Genomic DNA, 21,003 nt, shown 5'->3' with positions numbered 1-21,003 from the left:
ATTCAATTATCCCTCCAATTATTCATAGACTGCACTCGCTTGCTGCCTCAGGGACTGCGGCGCGATTGGATGTCGGCTTGAACAGAACCTTATTTTCCCCTCCGCAGAGTGGCAGAATGCAGTCGCTTTGAGCAGAAAGTGTAGGGGAAACGAGGGAGGTGTGGAGGGCTATCTGATTGGAGTAGTGCATTCAGAATGTCACGTCTGAAATCGCTGTGTCCACGCGCTGGAAAATAACAGAGGAGACCAAAGCTGGAACTGGCACTCGATCAAACAGGCTTGGAAAAATGGAGAGAGGAGAAATTACAGGGGAGGCAGCAGGCGCCCGACCCCCTGCTGTCTCTTATCCTTCCTCGGAAACTCATTTGCATCCCTTCACCCTATTTTCGAATCCCTAGAAATCATCTGAGATGATGCCTCGATGAATTCCCCCTCCCTCCCTATCTCTATTAGAATAAGTGCATTTCATGACATGCTGGTTGTGTGCACCATAACACCTGTTAGCATCACCATTCAGGTAGCAATTTGGTGCTAACCATTACATACTTGACACATCCTGAAAGCTATGCAAAGAGCAGCCATGAAGTTGACCTGAAGAAGATAAAATGAGGAATGAATAAAAAAGAAATGAGGTTCAATTTGGGTCAAATGGATTCAAAAGAACAGTAAAGTGTGAATAAAAGGAGGCTTGTTTACAAACAAGCACAGATTGCTGGATTCGTGCTCAATAAAGCACAGTAAGATGGTTAATGATGACCCGTCTCACTCGTTCAACATGGACAGACTCTGAAAACAGGTCAAACAAGTTCTCAAATTAGGGCTGTTGATACTAATGGAATTTGAGGCATAATTTATTTGGACATATTTTTATATGTATCAGTTTTAGTTTCAATATGAATAGAAAAACAATTTGCAATCAAAATTCTTTTATATGTACTATATGTAAAGAGATTTCCAACAGACAGTGATTGAGCTCTTTTTCTGTAGCTGAATCTCAAATTATATTCTCTTGTGCATATAGGGCATTACATGGGTTTACAACACAATTATGTTATACTGTGTACAGTGAGGTTTTATAGTGAATAGGAAACCATTTGAGATTTGGCTAAACTGTGTTGTGGAGCTTAAAAATATTATGTCAGCATTGAAGATGGCAAATTTTCCCTAGATGCTAGGTTGCCTCAGAAATTTGCCTCTGTCGCTTTCTTCCAGAGAGAACTGTGCTTTTCACTGACAGACATTACAGGAGAAAAGGGCCTGCCAGCATATGTAGATATATTGGGGGGAAAGGGGAGGGGGGAGGTTTCATTAAGTCGTGTATATGATAACACTACCTGTTAAAACTAACTATATCACCTACCTAGAAAACAGAGAATGATATGCACAATGAATTATTTATTTACTGATAAATTATACAGATTTTAGATTTTAATATTTTTTAAAGATTTCACATAGAAGCCTATGTGCTGAATTGTTACAAAAACATTAAACAAATGTGCGCGTGTGTGTGCATGTTGTGTTATGTGGCTCTGTGTGTGATGAAATGGAGTGAAACTGGCCCTTATAAATAATGAGAAGCAGTAAAAGTGGAAAAGTCTTAATGAACAGTCTCCTGAAGTGTTCGTTATAAATCACCAAATTCAAACCCAACTGTTTAACTGCTATAATCTATGGTGCAGCAAAAATATCTATACAAACCAGCAGAAGGTAATATGGAAGATACTGAAAAATCTTGACATTGGTGTGTATCTTCATCTGCTTGAAAAGGGAGATTGTTTTACATCCTTATGCACTGTTTTCACATCTAGACAGGTCATTAAGCTGATATCATGTCATCATCTAGTATTATAGCTGCTATCAGTGTTTCATTCGCTAGACAGCTGCCTTACAATTGATGCCTATTTTAACCTCAAGGAAACCTTGGCATTTGGGACTTCAGAGTCATGATAATAATTGAATTATATTTAATATTATATTTTATTAATTATAATTTAGCTTTATTTAATGTTTATCTCACTACTTTATTGGCTTACTAGATGATGGGTTCTGAATGAACTTCTGTAGTGGAATTACTTATCTGGTGTTGGACCCATCTAGACTACTGTTCACTGAATAACATTGCTAGCTAGTTAATTAAGGCCAATTAGCAATTTAGTCAAGTATGCGGTGTAGTTGCATAATGTTCGATAATTTAATTCAACCATGGAATGACTTTGTTAGATGTCTCTGCAGCTGAATTCTTGGAAACAGCCAAATATGATGAAAAATTGGATTTTCAGTTTTTCCTGCCAATAATGTACTTTCACGTCTCCACTTAAAGCAAACATATGTTACCAAAATGACATGGAAATGTTTTTAGTTGGACTACTTTCTGCTGCATCTGTTGGCTGTCTGCCTGTAAAGATCACACCTAACTCAGATAGCAAAACTGCTGTGGCCCTGATCCGGCCCACACCTGACATTTTCATCTGGCCCACATACCACGTGGAATGATGGTACTTGGGTGGTCCGCTCCTGTTTGCCAAATTTGGGCCACAAGCAAGCCATAGCAATGCCGCATGTCAGCCAAGAACAAAACAAATAAAGCAGAACTGGCCCAAAATTGGGAAACAGTTCATTTTAATTTAGGCTCAGATCCGTCCCAGATCCGACACCTTTCTCTGGCCCATGTACAGCATGCAATGTTGGCACTTGGGCGGTCCACTCCTGGACTATATATACATATGAACCTATATGTATAAGGATGGGGCTGCTGTTTAAATGCAGCAAGTAAATGTTACCTCAGGTGACTAGACAGACTGATGGGAAAACTCCTTTCCCATTGTAAATGTATTTAAAATTCTTTAAACATTGGCAGCAATGTTGTTTTAGTAGATTAGGTTATAAATGTAGAAGTATGTGGGACGTCATTCACTGATGCTGAAATGAAATATTTTCTCCCCATTTTTCTTTTGGGGTTAAACAAGGTTTAAAATGCTGCAATTTTCTTGCGATTGAAAAACATGCAAATGGGAAACATGTATGGAAGAAAATGTTAAAATTTGACCATGTGGCCACCACACACATATCAACAAAAATAGGACTGTTAGTAACTAAAGTTAGGTCTGCCATGTTTGATGGATTTTTCATTGAAATTTTATGGTCTGATGAGCAAAACTGGGATTGCCTACACAGAGCAACATATATACAGTAATATACTCAAATTTAGCTACAATGAGGTACAATATAGACCGGCTGTTATAGGCTATATTACCAGAATATTAATAAACATTTATGCCAGAAAGCTCAAAGAATGAAAGAATACAAGACAGCTCAAAGAATGAAAGAAAATTTGGATATACCGTATATTGATCCTGAACATATTGTGCACAGTTGACATGAAATGCTTTTGTTTTTTAAAATAGAAAACATGTCTTCGTCCATCAACTGGATATTTCTTTAGTGAATTCCTGAAAACAGGAAACGTCCGCTTGCATCCTCGGTACCTGCTTCTAATCCAGCTCAGCACTCCTTCTTTTTTTTTTAACGTCATCTGTTTTTAATTCAAGGACTGCAGGAGAGACATGCCGTGCCTAAGTGCCCTTTTACCAATAAATACTTTTCGTATTCGCTTTACTTCCTTTGGCAAATATCAAGGACTTTGTTTTGAAAGAGAAGGAGGGGAGGAATGGAGAAGGTGAGGTGGGATGGAGGGATGAGAGCTCAGTTTAGAGAGGAGACGACTCAGAGCAGTGGTTGTGCAAACTCACTTCCTTCTCTCCCTGTGGCTGAGGAGGTGATGTTAGAACACTGGTCTGGTTTAGATTAGGGCCGCGTGTCATCAGCTCAGGGAACTCCAGAAAGTATTAGATTCCACAGAAACAAATTAAAGGCCCGCCTTTACTTTGCTCTCACTTACTTACTCTTGCTTTCTCGAAGAGAGAATTGTTCTTTCCACCGAGAGACATTACAGGAGGAAAGGGCCTGCCAGGAAAAACATAACTGCAGGCCATTTCAGAGAGTCGGAAAATGAGGAGGCTGCCAGTGAACAAAGAGTGGTAGTCAGTCTGCGGACGTGATGGCTGACATTCCTAGTTCAAAAAGTGACATGAAATATTTAGCTTACCCTCCACGCAGGCAGGAAGCTGTGCTACAGAAAACCTGCAGAGGAGTCAAGGTGGAACTACTATGTGTAAAGTGAAATATATTTTCATAATGGAGAGAGAGAATGTCTTGTATCATATACAGCTGTGAAAAGAATATAGGAAGTGAGAATCTCAGGTCTGCCCTCATTATGAAATATTATAATAAATATTGCTGAACCATTCAACTTAATTAAACTGGGGGTCACACACTGAATGAGGCCTTGATTAATGTCACATAAAATATGTAATTTAATAATAATAATAATAATAATAATAATAGTAACAATAGGGAGTCGTGGTTATTGGTTAGCATGCTTGCCTCACACCTCCGGGGTTGGGGGTTCGAATCCTGCCTTCGCCCTGTGTGCTCAGAGTTTGCATGTTCTCCCTGTGCAACAGGGTTTCCTCTGGGTACTCTGGTTTCCTCCCCAGGTCCAAAGACATGCACTGTAGGCTGATTGGCATTTCCAAATTGTCTGTAGTGTGCGAATGGGTGAATATGTGTGCGATTGTGTGCTGTGATGGCTTGGCACTCTGACCAGTGTGTCCACCGCCTTGTGCCCTAATTTCCCTGGGATAGGCTCCAGGCTTCCCGAGACCCTGTGCAGGATAAACAATACAGAAAGTACTGTTCCTGGGATTTTTAGGCACCAGCACAACATTCACTAAGATACTACTGTCATGCTGAGCTGAGAATGGTCCACCATGCAGATAACACATGGTCAGTGTTTGTCCTATGGAATACCTGTTGGAATACCTGCCTCCTGTCTTTTTAAAAATGTGATGTCAACTGCCAAAAAATGTGACTATGATATAGTATTTTGTAAGATCCATATACTATGAACTGTAATTAGGAGTTTGCATAAATGTGTCGGTGGGCTGCACAGTTGCTCAGTGGGTAGTTTTGCAACATCACAGCTCCAGGGTCCCAGGTTAGATCTTGTTTCCAGGACTGTCTGTGTAGAGCTTTGCATGTTCTCCCTGTGTGGGTTTCCTTTGGGTTATCCATTTTCCTACCACTGTCCAAAAACATGCAGGTAGAGGGACTGCCATCTTATACTAGGTGAATTCTCCTGCGTCACCCCTAGTGTTCCTGTGATAGGTTCTGCATCCACCACAACCCTGACCAGGATTACTGCACTTGAATGAAGGGGTCAAGGTGGCTTAGTAGTTAGCATGTTTGCCTCACACCTCCGGGGTGGGTGTTCAAATCCTGCCTCCGCCCTGTGTGTGCGGAGTTTGCGTGTTCTCCCTATGCTACAAAGGTTTCTTCCAGGTACTCTGGTTTCCTCCCCTAGTCCAAAGACATGTGTTGTAGGCTGGTTGGTATTTCCAAATTGTCTATAGTGTGTGAATGGGTGTGCAGTTGTGCCCTGCAATGGGTTGGCAGCCCGTCTAGGGTGTCCCCCATGCTGTGCCTGAGTAGGATAAGCGGTATGGAATAAATTAATGAATGAGTAAATAAATGACTCAGTTCAACAGAGTTGAAAAGATGAAAAAAGAGATGTAAAAAGAACCCAGAAATTTAGTTAGGCCCCCGGATAAAGCACACTAGAGCTCAAGGAGGATGAAAATAATTGTGTTAGAATGGAGGCTTATTGCAATTCAACTGCGAAACTTATGTCATTATCTGCCTTAATTGGCTGCTGTCAGCTGAAAGGTTTACGAGGCAGTCTTAAATATCTGCTTAGTTCATTCAACATTTGTGCCTCTCAAAACAAGGGTAATTCTTTGTTAAGGTTCTAGCACAAATATCTAGCATCTGTTACTATCAACATGATTATTTCATAGTGATATTTTATGGCAGTGTTTAAATTGTCATTGTAGTAGATTTACCATGTAAGCATTTTTAAACAAAAGTCTCAATGACCCATATAAATAAAAAAAATTATGTCATCTTTTATATATATATATATATATATATATATATATATATATATATATATATATATATATATATAATTGAAAGCTGTTCAATTATAGGAAAAATAATAACAGGCAGGAATGTACAGTACTGTGCAAAAGTTTTAAGCACCCTATTTAATTTAGTACAAACTTGGTTATAGATTTTTTATTTTATGATTTTTTTCTACATTATCAAGTCAGTACAAAAACATTTTAGATTCCCAAACATTAGTTTTCTAAAACAAAATTAAATGTTACAGAAAATGTATGTAAGAGACCACTTTTCAGATAAAAAAAAAAAAAAAAAAAACACAATGAAGGCTGCTGGGTTTTTCTGCAAAAATAAGAAGCAAGTGCGACAGTCAAAGTCTCCAGAAGAACTGTGGCTAGTTCTGCAAGATGCCCAATAAAATGTACCAGCTAATTTCCTTATAAAACTGCACAAATTGTACCAGAGACTACTATATTATTTGTTATTTTCATCTTTTGTCACACAAAATATTTACTTTGTTACATTTACTATTGTTTACTGCTCTTTACAGTATTTTTTTTTTAATGTAGAAACATTTAATTTTATTATTTATTTATAATAATAATATTTATTATTATTGAAGGCATCTTTGCTCTACAACATTTCTTGCATGTGCCTAAAACTTTTGCACATTACTGTATACAAGTATTATATATATCTTTCGTCAGACAAATACACTAGCCCTGCCAGGACCGCATTGTTATCTGGAGAAGTCTCAGCCATTCCTCAGCGCAATCAATAAGGCTCAGTAGGAAATGGCCTACACGCAGTGCAATTTGTACTTCTCTCCAGCGGCCACTGCAGTATCCATGCAAAACATTTTAAAATGCTATTGCCCCTGAAATGGATGTCCATTTTGAGAAAAATATAACAAAGTGTGGCATCTGGCTGGACAAGTTAATGATACAAGTGAACTACAGCTGCAATAAGGCTTCTTAGCAAAATAATCCAACTGTTGTATGGCTGACTTTCACATACCATAACGAATGGTCATATTTTCAAACCATTCAACGAGTTGTTTGGATTAAATCATGTAAATTAGGGTATCTGCTTACAACCTCACATTTTATACTGTATAACACTGCAGTGGCAGGGCAGTGGTTCAATTATTGGTTTAAGGAAACAGCTAGGGTATTTTTAATTGGACTATTTTTAAGTGTTATACTAGTACTGTTATACCAATACTATTAAACAAAGCACTACAACTGAATGAGGTATTTTTTTAGACAACAGATATCATATCACAATCAATATTTGCCAGTGGATTGCTATAATTTTAATGTATTTTTTTAGAATTTGCATTCATTTATAAAAATGATGCTTCATCTAATTCAATAAGCATAAATTTGCATACTACATAAAACCAAACATCTTGTCTTTTTATGATGTTAAAATTTGCTGTGAATATGTTCTTCAGATAAAGATGTTTACAGGACATTAGTTTTGAATGTGTTGGACTATACAGTCTAATTAAGAAAATATCATGTTCTGTTATGAAAAAAAAACAAACATTATTTGCCATAATGTATACAGTATAATATAAATCCAGTAATTATTAACATTTTGAGGAAGTTTCGAAATACGGATAGGAATGGAATTACATGAATAAAGGAAATCTATAAACTGAGATTTTAAATGATTTTGAGAAAAAAATTAAAGTCTTTGTTAATTAAAGTGCAAATACTACACATGGCTTATTCATATTTAAATTGGATGGCTGTTATCTAAAAAACAACCAATAGCTTTAACTGTTAGTTGCTGTAATGCACAATAAACACATTATTAAGACACTGTTATGCAAATTATTGAGCATGAATTGGTTTGAGAATTAATCTTTAAAAGCAAATTTCTTCCTTTCCACTTTTTCTCTTCATATTTTAAAATGTTAGAACTTTACTTGTGGTTCAGATGCATGCAAAAGTGAAATGTATACCAATCCAGAATGCCTGTAGTTTCCAGAACTATATATAGTAAAAAAAAGTCAAAATTTCACCATGTCAAGGGTTTTTCCAGGCTGCCACACATACAACATGAGTTGTATGAGTTATAGTTATTGTCCATAATTCTCAATGGTTCAGGCAGGGTCAAAATGTGACCTATTTCTTGTGACCTCTAGTCCTTAAACCTTTACATTTTATTTACAGTAGCTGAAAATATTATAGTAAGCACTTCCACAAGAGTTATATGAAATGTATGCATCACTGATACTATTTATATAAAAGCAATTGAAGGTTCACAAAGTGGATTTTTTTGTTTGTTTGTTTATTTATTTATTTTTTTAATACCTATTTTAACCTGAAGCTTGATACAGGTTTACAGGACTCTTCAATATAAATGTTCACTTCATGGCATCTTATTTCACGGAGCACGCTCAGTATATGAGTAAAAAAGTCATAATAAGTAATACAAAAATGCATGAAACAAAAACAGAGCAGAAAGTAATAACATTTATTTATCAGTGCCTCATTTTGACTTATGGCAGTGATGTGGGAGAGCTAGAGAAAAAGAAGAGGAGGCATTTAATAAAGAAGGGCCTTAATTACAGCCTTTGCAAGGCACCAAGGGAAGATGCCTCAGATCCAGCTGGCTTATACCTGCCAACAGTATCTCTACCAATTAGACCGCTGAAGGTAGCATGCAGGTGTTAGCAGAGAGGCCTAGAAGATTGTCAGAGGGACCACCAGACCCAGTTTACACTCTATGTCACCAGCTCACACCTGACATGAATGCTGAAAGTGTGGGAGAAAAATGCAGAAATATGCAGACCTAATAACACTTGTTCAACTGCATGTATTTGTGTTCAACTCCATGCTTCCTTTTATGATATAAGCAGAGTCTAATGCGAATGCTAAGTCGCTTACAGGACAGGAGGTTTTGCTAATTCATCAGCTGTGTCACTTAGCTACCAAGTGTTTCATTCACTTACAGACATACATGCACGCACACACACACACACACACACACACACACACACACACACACACACACACACACACATTTCAGTAGAGCTGGAATTATGGTGCTGAAAATAATTCATAGAAGTAACATTTAACAGTGGTTAATCAAGTCTGATTGCCTTTACAGTTTGTCTGCATAAAATTTGACATACAACAAGAAATAAAAATACAACCTGCCAAAAGCTTTTTAGATTTGGACATAGCATTTAGATTTGGACACAGCATTGTGGGGAGCCTGAAAGCCAATAAAGCAGAATTTGGAGCCTAAAAACACTTTCTATAGTAAATCTTTTGCAGCACAACAAAATATTCCTTAAGGTTTGGAACTGCAGTCAAGCTGTTCAGGGAATAAAATAACTTAATAACTGCCTCAGGTCCACATAATCACAGCCACCTGTCAGCCACAAATGTCTGAGTCTGTTATCAAGAACTGGTTTTATTTGATCAATAGTCAAAAATGAATTCAAGTTTTTAGATATTTCTCAAACAAATTAAATTTCTAAACTGTGTGGTTCTTTATTGACTGAAAGCAGTAGGGAAGATAACACTTTTGAGTCAATTGATAAAGTAATGTCACAAATTGTTTCTCATAATTAAAGTGTACTACTAAAGTATAAAGTGTTTAATATGTGTACAGTTGACCTTTTATATACTAACATGTTAAGTGTACTTTAACCATGTGTCCAAAATCGCATACTGTGACAGTACCTACTGCATTCGATTCAGTACCTACTGCTCGGCCATTGATACAGTAAGTACTGATTAAGTATATGTGTGTAGTATGAATACAATCCGGACGTACTACATCCACTATGCTGGCATTATCATGTGACCTACGACGTTGTTTAAACCTTCAACAAGTTAACAATTTACTCAGGTGTTGTTAAACAAGTATGGTTTACCCACAAGGAACAACATATAATACCAATAGGAATAGCACTTACACTTAAAAAGAGCTAATGTGCTGCCTTCCGCCATTTTTGATTCAGTCCTGTTACCTTATGGGACAGAATCTCAGTGGAAGCAGTAGGTCATCTGGGCATTTCTCACCTGCTGTTTAATGAATACTGAGAAGTCAGACATACTACTCCTTTGGCATACTGCTTTTCACCTACTGTGTATATATTCAGATGCAGCTTAAGAGAGGTACAGTATACTACATGCCTTTAGCTTTGAAACTAGTTTTACTCTTTGATAACTGCTTGAATAATGGCAGTTCTTAGTAGTGGACTCAGGCCCTTTTAATACAAAAGAAAAAAAGAAACAAAGGTGACCAAACATTTCTTGATTGTACACTGCATAAGGGATATAGCAGTATTATTGTATTATATTTAAATTATAACAATTTCTTTACACATTCAATAACCACCTGATCCTGCTAATCATTGTACTGGTTGGTAACAATCACTTCTCAGCCAGCTGAGCAATCCATAGATGGCAGTTAAAAGTGGCTTAATTTTAGCCCCTGGCTAAAAGAGATTCATGCTGCCTTAACTAGGATCACTGAATGAGCTGTGTCAGTTAGTGGTGTGTGGGAGTGTGTTTGGTTAAAGCCCTCAGCTTGGCACCAGTTAAAGCACTGGATTTAAATTCAAATGTTACAGAAGGGCTTACAAAAGCCTGCCTCAGTATAGTCAACACTAAGCTGAGTTTTAAAAGGTGCTATACAGGGACCAAGATGGCTGTTTCTGAAAGGCATAGTCATTATTAAATTGTTCTTTAATACCTGACAGATCTGAAGAGCTTGTGTCTTCAGACTGTGTAAGCAGCATTGTCACATGAGTGACAAGTAAGGAATAACACATGCTGTGGTGGGAAAATACTCCCCTGACAGTGAAGCTTACCACAGTAATTTGCCAAATATTACAATTTTGGAATTTATTAATGAATTAAATGCCATGCTTTTTTTTTTAACCATTTATAGATACATTTAATGTTGTGGAATGTTGACAAGTTAGTTCATGTTATTACATTGTAGAAACTATAAACAGTCGTTCCCACATTAGCCACTTTGCCAATGCACTTGGGGGTGTAGACAATAGTTCAAGTTCAAGGTTTTCTATGTCCAAGAACAACAAGCAAAGATTTTGTGGTTAGCTATAAGACCAAACATAGGCTTTTATTTATTTATTTATTTACACACTTCACTCAATTGGCACCACTCCTTTTTGGTAAGACAAAAAAAAAAAAAAAAAAAAATCCAACAAAGAAACATGGTAGTTGTTTAGTGTAGATTTTGTGCATTATGAGGATCATATCTTGAACGCTATTAGCTGTTATGGAAATTACATCAAGCCCTTCAAAATGTCCTACTCTATTTTCAAATTCAGATTGGTTAGTTCAGTTTTAGTCAAGGATATTATCATATAAATGACTACTGACAATTGCTTGCTTTAACACAAAAACTTACCTGTATGTGGGGGGCTACTTTTGATTGAAAACAGACTTTTCCCTCCAGGCTGATGTGAGTATTATGTGTACAATTTTGTATAAATGTGTCATTCATGTGTGTCCTTACTTACTAGTTCAAAACTTATAAAAAATATAATATAATATAATATAATATAATATAATATGAATAATTCCCATACAAATGTTATCACCTAATGCACAGAACTGTCTCTTCAAAAAATGCTGACCTGCTGTACAGAAAGTTAACAGCCTAAAGATCAATTGTGAAAACAAGTGGAAAAAATATCCTACACAGTAAATGATATTTAAAATATTGAATTTTTGTGTTATATCAAATTAGGAATTACAGCTTTTTGAGCAAAAAGCTAAAAAAAATTCATGTTGGCTTGAAAATATTTTTTGGAAAGCTGCTTAAATTTCTATAAATTTCTGTGTAGCAGGTGGGGGTGCAGTTAGTAGTGGGAGTCTGCAGTGGAAGGATGGAGTTTGGGGCACAAGCTAGATGGGTAATTACTAACATGGTAAAAATGAGCCCTATCTTCCCACAAATATTCATGTGAGCTCTCATTTTCTTTTTCTGTTTCTCTCTCTAAGCAGTGATGTTTTTTGTGTGGATGTGGCCGAGAGCTGGGCAGAAGAAGTGGCAGGTTTTATTTGTTTTCCTTTCACTTTACTGTCTGTGTACTGTGCCACTGAGCATAAGCCACAACAACAACAACAAAATGAAGCTAACATGTGATCTGACCTTGGCTCTGCCATGTTTCTGAGTGGCATCTTTCCGACACTGTTACTTTGGTGAACTGGTTACATCAGTCTATCCTCAGCCTGTAACAGCAACAACAAGAGATATTCACCAGATCCTTGCACAATCAGGCCATGGAATGAGCTATCCTATAAAGCCAATATGTTAGCCAAATATGCTCATACAAAAACCTTATGAATGGTTAAAGTGAGGCCTATGCAGGTGGTCACAACAAGACTTGCTACTTTCGTCTTTGGCGAAAGGAGCAAAAATCGGATTTTGGACAGTCTTGGTGTGATTTGATGTGGCTCACTGAACAGCTTGCATTGGCTAGCTGGTTAATTAGACTCTTGCAGTTGTGATGGACAAGTAACATAGATAGGAAAAAGTCCAATGTGATTGATATTGTAATTAATAATTACTAATGTTTAATACTGTACTTAATAATTAGTAGATCCTTTATTTAGGCGGCATGCTGGTGAATTGGGTAGCATTTCATCCTCATGGGTTTAAGTTCAATCCTGGGCTTGGGTTACTACCTGTTCAGAGTTTTGTATGTTCTCCTTGTGTCCATGTGGGTTTCCTCCACATTCTCTAGTTTTCACTTTCCTAGCAAAAACATGTCAGTAGGTGGATTGCCATGATAAATTGCCCCAAGATATGAACTTGAGTGTGTCGGTGTGCTTGTGCATGCATGGTGTCCTCCAATGATCTGGCATGCAGGATGTATTCCCACCTTGTGCTCAGTGTTCCCAGGATTGTCTATGGATCCACCATGTTGCTGACCAACCTCTTGTTTTGTACTGTCTCATTATTCCATTTCCATTTGTACTGTCTCATTTCATTTTTCCTGGGATTAACGTTCACCTGAATGAACTCACAAATGAAACCTTTTCCAGAAGCATTTTTATGTTCTTTTCCATTATTTTTTTTTCAACAGGTAATTCTTATTTTCATTTACTCTGACTGGTCCTAAAGATATATTCCTAGGATGTTAAAAAATGTTAGTTTTCCAAACCAAATAAGTTGATATTTGTAGTATTTGTGGTGTTGTGTTATAAAAGAAAAAAGCAGGCTTCCACCCGCTATTTATGGTTGCCAATTCATATGAAATTTCCCCACCCAACTTGAATGATTAAAATTAGAGTTTATCATGCTTAGCATTTGCATTTTGTGGAAGTTATCACCTTATGTTGATTCCTACAAATTCTTAATGTGATCAGGTTTGTTCATCATTTCAAAGAATGATTCTCATTAAATTTCAGCTATAAATAAATAAATTCTGACAGTCCACAACTAGTAAAACCAACACCAGTAAATGAAATATGAACCAAGGCTTGAGTCTTTCCAGGTTTGAGCATAATCAACCTGCATCAATATATTCTGTGGGATCACTAATGGTATGTAAATGATGTTTATGGGAGAGTAGGAGTCTTTCAGACCAGACAAGACACCTCATACAGCAGTGTATGCTGGCTTTCTGGCATCTTCCATTCTCCTAGGATCAGGAGAAATAGAGATATATATGAACATACCACTATGCTGAAGAAGCTCTGAATTAAATATGATGGAAAGTATATGAAAAGCTTCTTAGAGGATGAGAGGGAAAAAAGGAAATGTATTTTCCATGATTGTTAAGTAAGCGCACTGATGCAACAGCTTGTGTCTCTTATTTCCTGGCGTTTGGCCCCCTCAGGGGTTTGGCTAGACTTCCAACAAGCAAGGCGCTGGTCATATCGCCAGTATGCCGCTGGCATGCCACATGTTATGTCAACGGTGTGTTGTAAGGACACTCTAAACCCCATGACACACACATACATACAAAGTCACAGACATTATTTATCATAAAGGCACAGCAGTGTGTTCAGACAGCATCAGTGATAAAGCCAGTTACCTACTGTACATCTATGGATATCAGCAGCTAACACACTATACTGTTCCCTGTGAATCTTCTAGAAGGTTCCTGTGGAGTTGATTTTTCGTTTAAGGGAAGAAACAAAAAAGATGAAACAGGCAGGGATTCTAATTAAAGAGAGATGAAAGTTGTGTCATATGCAGCATTAAATAGCACTTGACAAGTTTCAGAAATACTGATTAGCCAGAGAATCAAGCATTAGTGAATTCCTTAAGAAAGATATAATGGTAATCTGATTCAGGTGGAAAGCTAGTGTGAAAATTGTGACATATCCCAAAATACCAACCAACTAAGAAAGTCTATGACTGGTGCACTTTGTGGCCTCTTGCCCTAATTTTAACCAATCAATTTGAATTGCAAAGATTATATACACGTATACAGTGAGTACAATATGTGTCCCAGTACTGTGACCTCAGATACGCATAAATTTACTTTAAAATTGAGTTCAAGTACCAGTCGTATGTGAAATATGTGCTAAACCTCCCCCATTCCTAGCCATGTTGGTGTGCATTTTGATACTCAGAACTTATGCAAATATACCAACTGTTAGATTACCCAGATTCAGAGGTTTACATGTCTTGTCGTCGTCGTCGTCATCGTCGTCGTCGTCTTCTTCTTCTTCTTCTTCTTCTTCTACTTCTTCCTCTTCTTCTTCTTCTTCTTCTTCTTCTTCTTCCTCTTCTTCTTCTCAGGGGCATGGTGACTTAGTGGTTAGCACGTTTGCCTCACACCTCCGGGGTTGGGGGTTCGCATCCTGCCTCTGCCCTGTGTGTGTGGAGTTTGCAAGTCCTTCCCATGCTTTGGTGGTTTCCTCCAGGTACTTTGGTTACCTTTCTCAGTCCAAAGACGTGTTATAGGCTTATTGGCAAATTCCAAATTGTCCATAGAGTGTTAATGTGTGTGCAATTGTGCCCTATGATGGGTTGGCACCCAGACCAGGGTGTCCCCTGCCTTGTGCCCTGAGTTCCCTGGGATAAGCTCCAGGCTCCCCATGATGGATGGATTATCATATCCCATTTTCTCCCATTTGGTCATTGCCAATTCTCACACACTAACTACTTCTCACTTATCACACAACAGCTACCAGTTGAGATGGGTGAGGCCTAAACTGAGATATATACCACTGTATCTTTTTCACAGGGCAACTGAACACACATTTTGAGGAACATGCCAAATGCCTTCTTCAATATGCATGACCTCAGAGATGCCTTCATTTGATTACTGTTTGTCTAATCGACAGGAAAGAGAATACCACCATCCTTCCCAAACAGAGAGCAGGAGCCCACAGAATCCCAGTAATTAAAATATTCGATCTCACAAATATGCAATAAGCCAAATGGTGTTGTTTTTTTTTTGCTATACCATTTGGGAGTGCTAATTATTAGATTATTAAACTGATTAGCTACCTCAGACAGTTGGATAGATTTGCTCTATTGCAAATTTAGGTGCACACTTGAAGGATTTCATTTCATTTGAACCATAATTTACATTATGAAGCTTATGTAAACACAACTTGTGAGACCATCAGTTAAAAATCCTAATATTCTACATTTGTTTGAATTTTTGAGGCAAATAGCATGAAACCATGTGAATGGTTTAAGTTAGTGTTTGTAGCATGCAAAATGCAGTAATTGTATTTCCTCCAAATACTTATTATAATTCTTACAAATTCTTCATGTGAACACGAATTACAGACCACCATGTTGAATGGGCCTGTAGCACTATGTTATGGTAATCAGTTAATCCTACTTCAGTACCTAGAAAGCTCAATGAATATGACTAATGCTTGGCCGCACTGCATGTGTTTGGGTTTTGCCTGCAATCAGGAGCAGAGCAGACAAAGATTAGGTTGTCTATGGTTTTGCGTGCAGATGCTGAGAGGTTGAAGGTTTTGTGGCTACCCTCCCATTTGGCTGGCGGTCAGCTATGCCACATCCCAGAAGGGTGCATGAAACACAAAAGCACGTAGGGTCCATTTTGTATGAGCTATGCAGCTACACCCTGCCGTTCTCAGAATAAGCATGGGCAGGGTTGGACCAACTCTATTTCCTTCTGAATTAGATGGGTTTGTTTGACTGAATATCAATAACAGCAGGTTTTTAGCTTTACAACATTGATTAATGTCATCAATCAATTTCTAGAATACTTCTGTCATATACATGTTTGTACCATGCTTTGGAATTTAGGAATGTTCAATATGGAATAGAGCTATATATAATGTAATACTAAGGTTATAATTATTATACTATTATCTTACTCTTACTTTCTTTTAAATACAGATTTCCTTTGGGCTCAGAATTTCCTCTTCACATTTGACAGTGGCTGCAGCAAAATAAGTTGCAGCGTGGAATTTTGGGAAGACATCTCTGGCCATCTGAAGTTATGGGGCATCTTTGGTAGATGTTTTCGTTTTGTTTGTCTTTATCAAATTCAACCTGTCTGTTATACTTTGGAATATTTGATTATCTTGAAATTGTGACTTCATTGTATGGTGTTACCTTTTCAATAGTTAAGAAGAATGTGCATAACATGTTGGCTGCAGCATTTCAACGTCATATGAAGCTTCAGACTAGTTTGTAATAATTTGATAGTAATTTGCAACTCGTTTGGTGCAGCTCTGGTATTTAGGTAATAAATCTAGTGGTTGATTAGTGTGTCCCTAGAAAATAGCATTTCTGCTTATTCTTGTTAACTAAATAATTACACTTGATAAAAAGCCATTTAAGACATTCACAGTGCAACAACTGCTCTCATATAAAGACGGGAGTCACCTTCATATTACTTACTTTAGGTCAAATGCACTGTTTTCTCCTTCAGCAGTAAATGGCATCATACTTTTCCTCTTTACAGCAAATGACACAAATTTACAGCATATGGTTGGTCATTTTCGGCTTGTTTTTACAGCTGGAGGCTTCACTGAGGCAATTAACTCAAAGTGGTATTCTCATGGCTGAAAGAGAAATGAGTCCCACCCAAGGCCTGCACATTTCCCTCACAGATTTCCAAATATAGCCTTATAAGATTAAGTTAAATAGTAATTAAGCCAAACTTCCACTAGCATTTTAACATGACTTCTTTAACCTTATGCCAACCACTCACACTATGTGCCTTATTCTTATTAGTGACATTACCATTTTTGGTATTTTTATGGATAACATTATATAATCTTTAGGGCATAGAGGAAGTCTAATGCTATTAAAAACAGGAAGTAATCTTTCAGTTGCAGTGGCCTGCTTTAAAGGGAGCAATTGTATGTAAATTGAAAGAGAAAATTTTGTCCTGTAATGTGTTTTCAGATTCCAGTAGTTATATTTTTAACATATTTTAATACTGTTCATTAGGTGCACGGAGCTAACAAACATACAGCTAGGGCGTTTTAGCCCATGATTTCTATTTGAATTTGAATTTTCTATCACTTTTTGGGACTGACTACAGTGCCACAAGTCTCTTTACATGGTATAAACATGAAGCTATTTTTTAAAACTATTTAAAAAAAAAAAAACTTTATTAATTACTGCTAATACTTTTTATAAACAAGGTTTTATAACATAACTAACCAGAGTGTTTTCCTGCCTCACACCCAGTGCTCTCAGGATGCTACCACTGATCAGGATGAAGGCCTGAAGGTAAAGGCAAAATTAAGCGTATTTTCTCTAATGTGCAGTGGAATGCATATGTGCTGTACATAAGCTATCTGTGTAGTCACTGTTCAGACCTATTTTAATGGCTGCAGCAATGTCTCTCGTTAAGACTGTGGGTAGAATAGTACTGTACTCGTACTTAGACTCAGCAATTAAGTTCATAAGTTGTTCATAAGATTTCTACTTGAAAATATGTATATCTGTAGAAAGTCAGAAGTTCCCCTGAAATCATGTCACATGACCACCATGGTTTATAACACTAAGCATATTTTTTTAAGAAGATTTAGGCAAAATCTTATATTCCTTATGTAAACCCAGGAAACAATAATAGTTTCTGTTATAGGACACTTCTGTTAGTTTAATTTACTTATTAGGTTGCAAATATGCTTCTGATTTAGTTAGAAGTTTTAGTTTGGAAGTAGTTTTTTTCCCATTTTATTCTTTGCTGCTCTATGGTTTGAAAATATTAAGTTGTTCTAAGAAAGATAAAAAGAATACCTTGCTCTTTATATAGATTTTTAAAGCCTCGTTTCAAGTCTCTCTTGCCAGCACATGCACACGGAAAGACACACACATGCATACACTCACTGACCTTCATTGATTAGTTCAGTATGGGGTTCACTGTCAATACACTTTCTTTACAAACTGCTCTCAGCAGTGGTGTCAGAGGCTTTAATCGAGCCCAGTAAGAAACGTTTAAGCCATAACACTATCCATCTCTTTTTGCTGGAAACACTTAAGTCAGCCCTTTAACCGTTCATCCTGTTCTAAATGGAGGGTTTGATGTTCCAGCTCTACTTCAAACAGGACCTCAGTCTTTCTTTCCCTTCTCCACATGTAGACATTCTCTCCATGCAGCTGGGGTATCAGTTTAACGTCTTTAATAGTTTGCTGACCTAAGTTTATAGCAGGATGAGAGAGAGAAAGTGTGTGAGGATGACTGAGAATTGAAGAAAAAAAGATGTAGGAAAAGAGGGGGAGTTCAGGACAAGCATAGAAAAAAGGAAGGTCTCTTGGGCCATTTCGAATGTTTATTTAGGATGTCGTACATGCTTCTCAGTGCCAGAATCACATCAGGAAACAGGCCAGACGAATTCTCAGGCCTGTCCCGTGCCCTCCGATGACCCTGCATTAATTCCTCCAAGATGTAATGCTAATAGTCTGGCAAATGCTGATAGCTCAAGAAAAAACTGATAGCTCAAGATTTTTTTGGCTGCTTATATAAAGGAGGGCTTAATATCTGCTTAATGGATTCAAAGCCACCATTTGACCCCTTCAGGAGCAGCCGCCATGCCAGCTGACGTGAGTTATTTGAGGTTTGATATTAATACTAAAACTGAAATCAATCACAAATGGCACAATGAATGTGCCATTTATCATGAAGACACCTCATCTATTCCACCCAACATCCAGCTAGTGGCTAAGCACCAGCACCTTGTAGCAATTTTTGCTTACTCAGTACCTTAAGTCAAGACTGTTAGCAAGCTAGCACTTCTATCAAAACGGAGAGATTTCAGATTGATTTATATTGTCTTATGGATTCGATTACTAGTCTTGGTTTCACACAAAATTTAAAGGAATTGTAAGGTAAATTTTCTTAGTTATACTAAGTGTCTATAATATTTAACTGTACAAATGCTGACAAGGAGCTAGAACAAATATAAGTGGTGAATGTTGGGTTTGCCAACACCACAGTACCACAATAAAGACTACTGTTTAAATAATACATTGAAATTAGGGATATCCCAGGTCTGTACTGAACAAACCATCTGCAAATCACACAGCATACTCCAATAAAAATATCCAGCAACAATTCATAGCATATATGAACTTTTATGTGCAAATATAAAGCATACATGGCATACTTGTACTGTGCTTTCATAGTATTTTAGAACAATAGAAGGATTTTAGCTGTGTGAGCAGTAAATAGCAAGGCAAGATATGTGAACATGCATGTTTTTTTGAAGTCCCCATGACATGGCTTGAGAGCTGTGATTTCGTCCATCTATTGACATATTTTCTTTTTTAACCAGGAACTACAGTAAGAGTGGCCATGTGATATGGTTGGCAAATTTACACAACAGGTAACAGTGTTTGAGATACACCACACCCTGTTGAATCTTGACAGTACTTGACAGTAGCTCAGCAAACAAGCTAAATATGAACAGTGAAAAGTTTTAAGAGTGAAGGCCAAACTGTGAAGGATTTCTCACTGCTGCTTTCACAGATGCTTTTCAACTTTTTCAGGACAGGGTGCATGTTTGAACCAAGTTCAACTTACTGATAGAGAAGCACCATTGCTCTATAAATAGGCAGTTCTCAATTTCGCAGTCTGATGAAGCTACAAAAAGTGCCCATACCAAAACTGCATAAATTCCACACTATTTTGAAATGAATAAACTCCAACCGTATTTTTCAACTAAGGGAATAGTGTGCGGGAAGATGCAAAGCCAAACATGCACAACCAACAACCCATGTTTTATGCTAACAAGCTGTAACTGTAGATCAATACTAGACTAGGAATAAATCAAAAAAATATTTTCCAGGGAGTAATGAACTGTAAAATTAAAACAAGAATATCTCCAAAATATAATTTTTGCTGGATATACTATCATATTGGTGTCCATATGCCAAAGGGTAATGTACAAATGTTCTGCAACAATTTTGATTTCAGGTGCACTTGAAATAAAATGGTGGCACCGTGACTAAGATGAGCATGTTGCTAATTTGCTGTGGCCTCATCTTGAAGATTACATAGAATTGCATAATGTAATGCTGTTTTTCTTGATCCTGGTACTGGAGTACCACTACGCTCCACTGTAGTACCATTCAACTTATCAGCTAATTAACAAGCCTGAATCACATTAAACTGGGTGAGTTAAAGGAGAAAAAACATCAAAATGTCCAAAACAGTGGTACTCCAGAACTATGATTGAGAAAGGCTAATGGCATTTATTTAAATAACATTTATTTGAAAGCATGATTCAAGTCTTTTAATTTTATTCAGAACTCAATTAAAGTGGAGGGCTTGTATGACTCTTCTCCCTATATGATTTTCCTGAATGTAGCACAAGATGATACTGGTCCCTTCCTTTTTCCTTACAACCATTCACAACAGATTCATAACACTTTACTGATACAAATGTCTGACATCATGAGATCATGTAACCCAGTGAGACCATGATGCATCATGGAAATGTTGTTTACTTTGTAGCCAAAGTTGTGCCAGCAATGTGCAAAATGAATATGCAGAATGAAATTCCAGGACTTTCACGG

This window comes from Ictalurus furcatus, chromosome 10 (genome assembly GCF_023375685.1).
Source record: "Ictalurus furcatus strain D&B chromosome 10, Billie_1.0, whole genome shotgun sequence".
Lineage (NCBI taxonomy): Eukaryota > Metazoa > Chordata > Actinopteri > Siluriformes > Ictaluridae > Ictalurus > Ictalurus furcatus.
Note: the sequence above shows the minus strand (reverse complement) of the source record.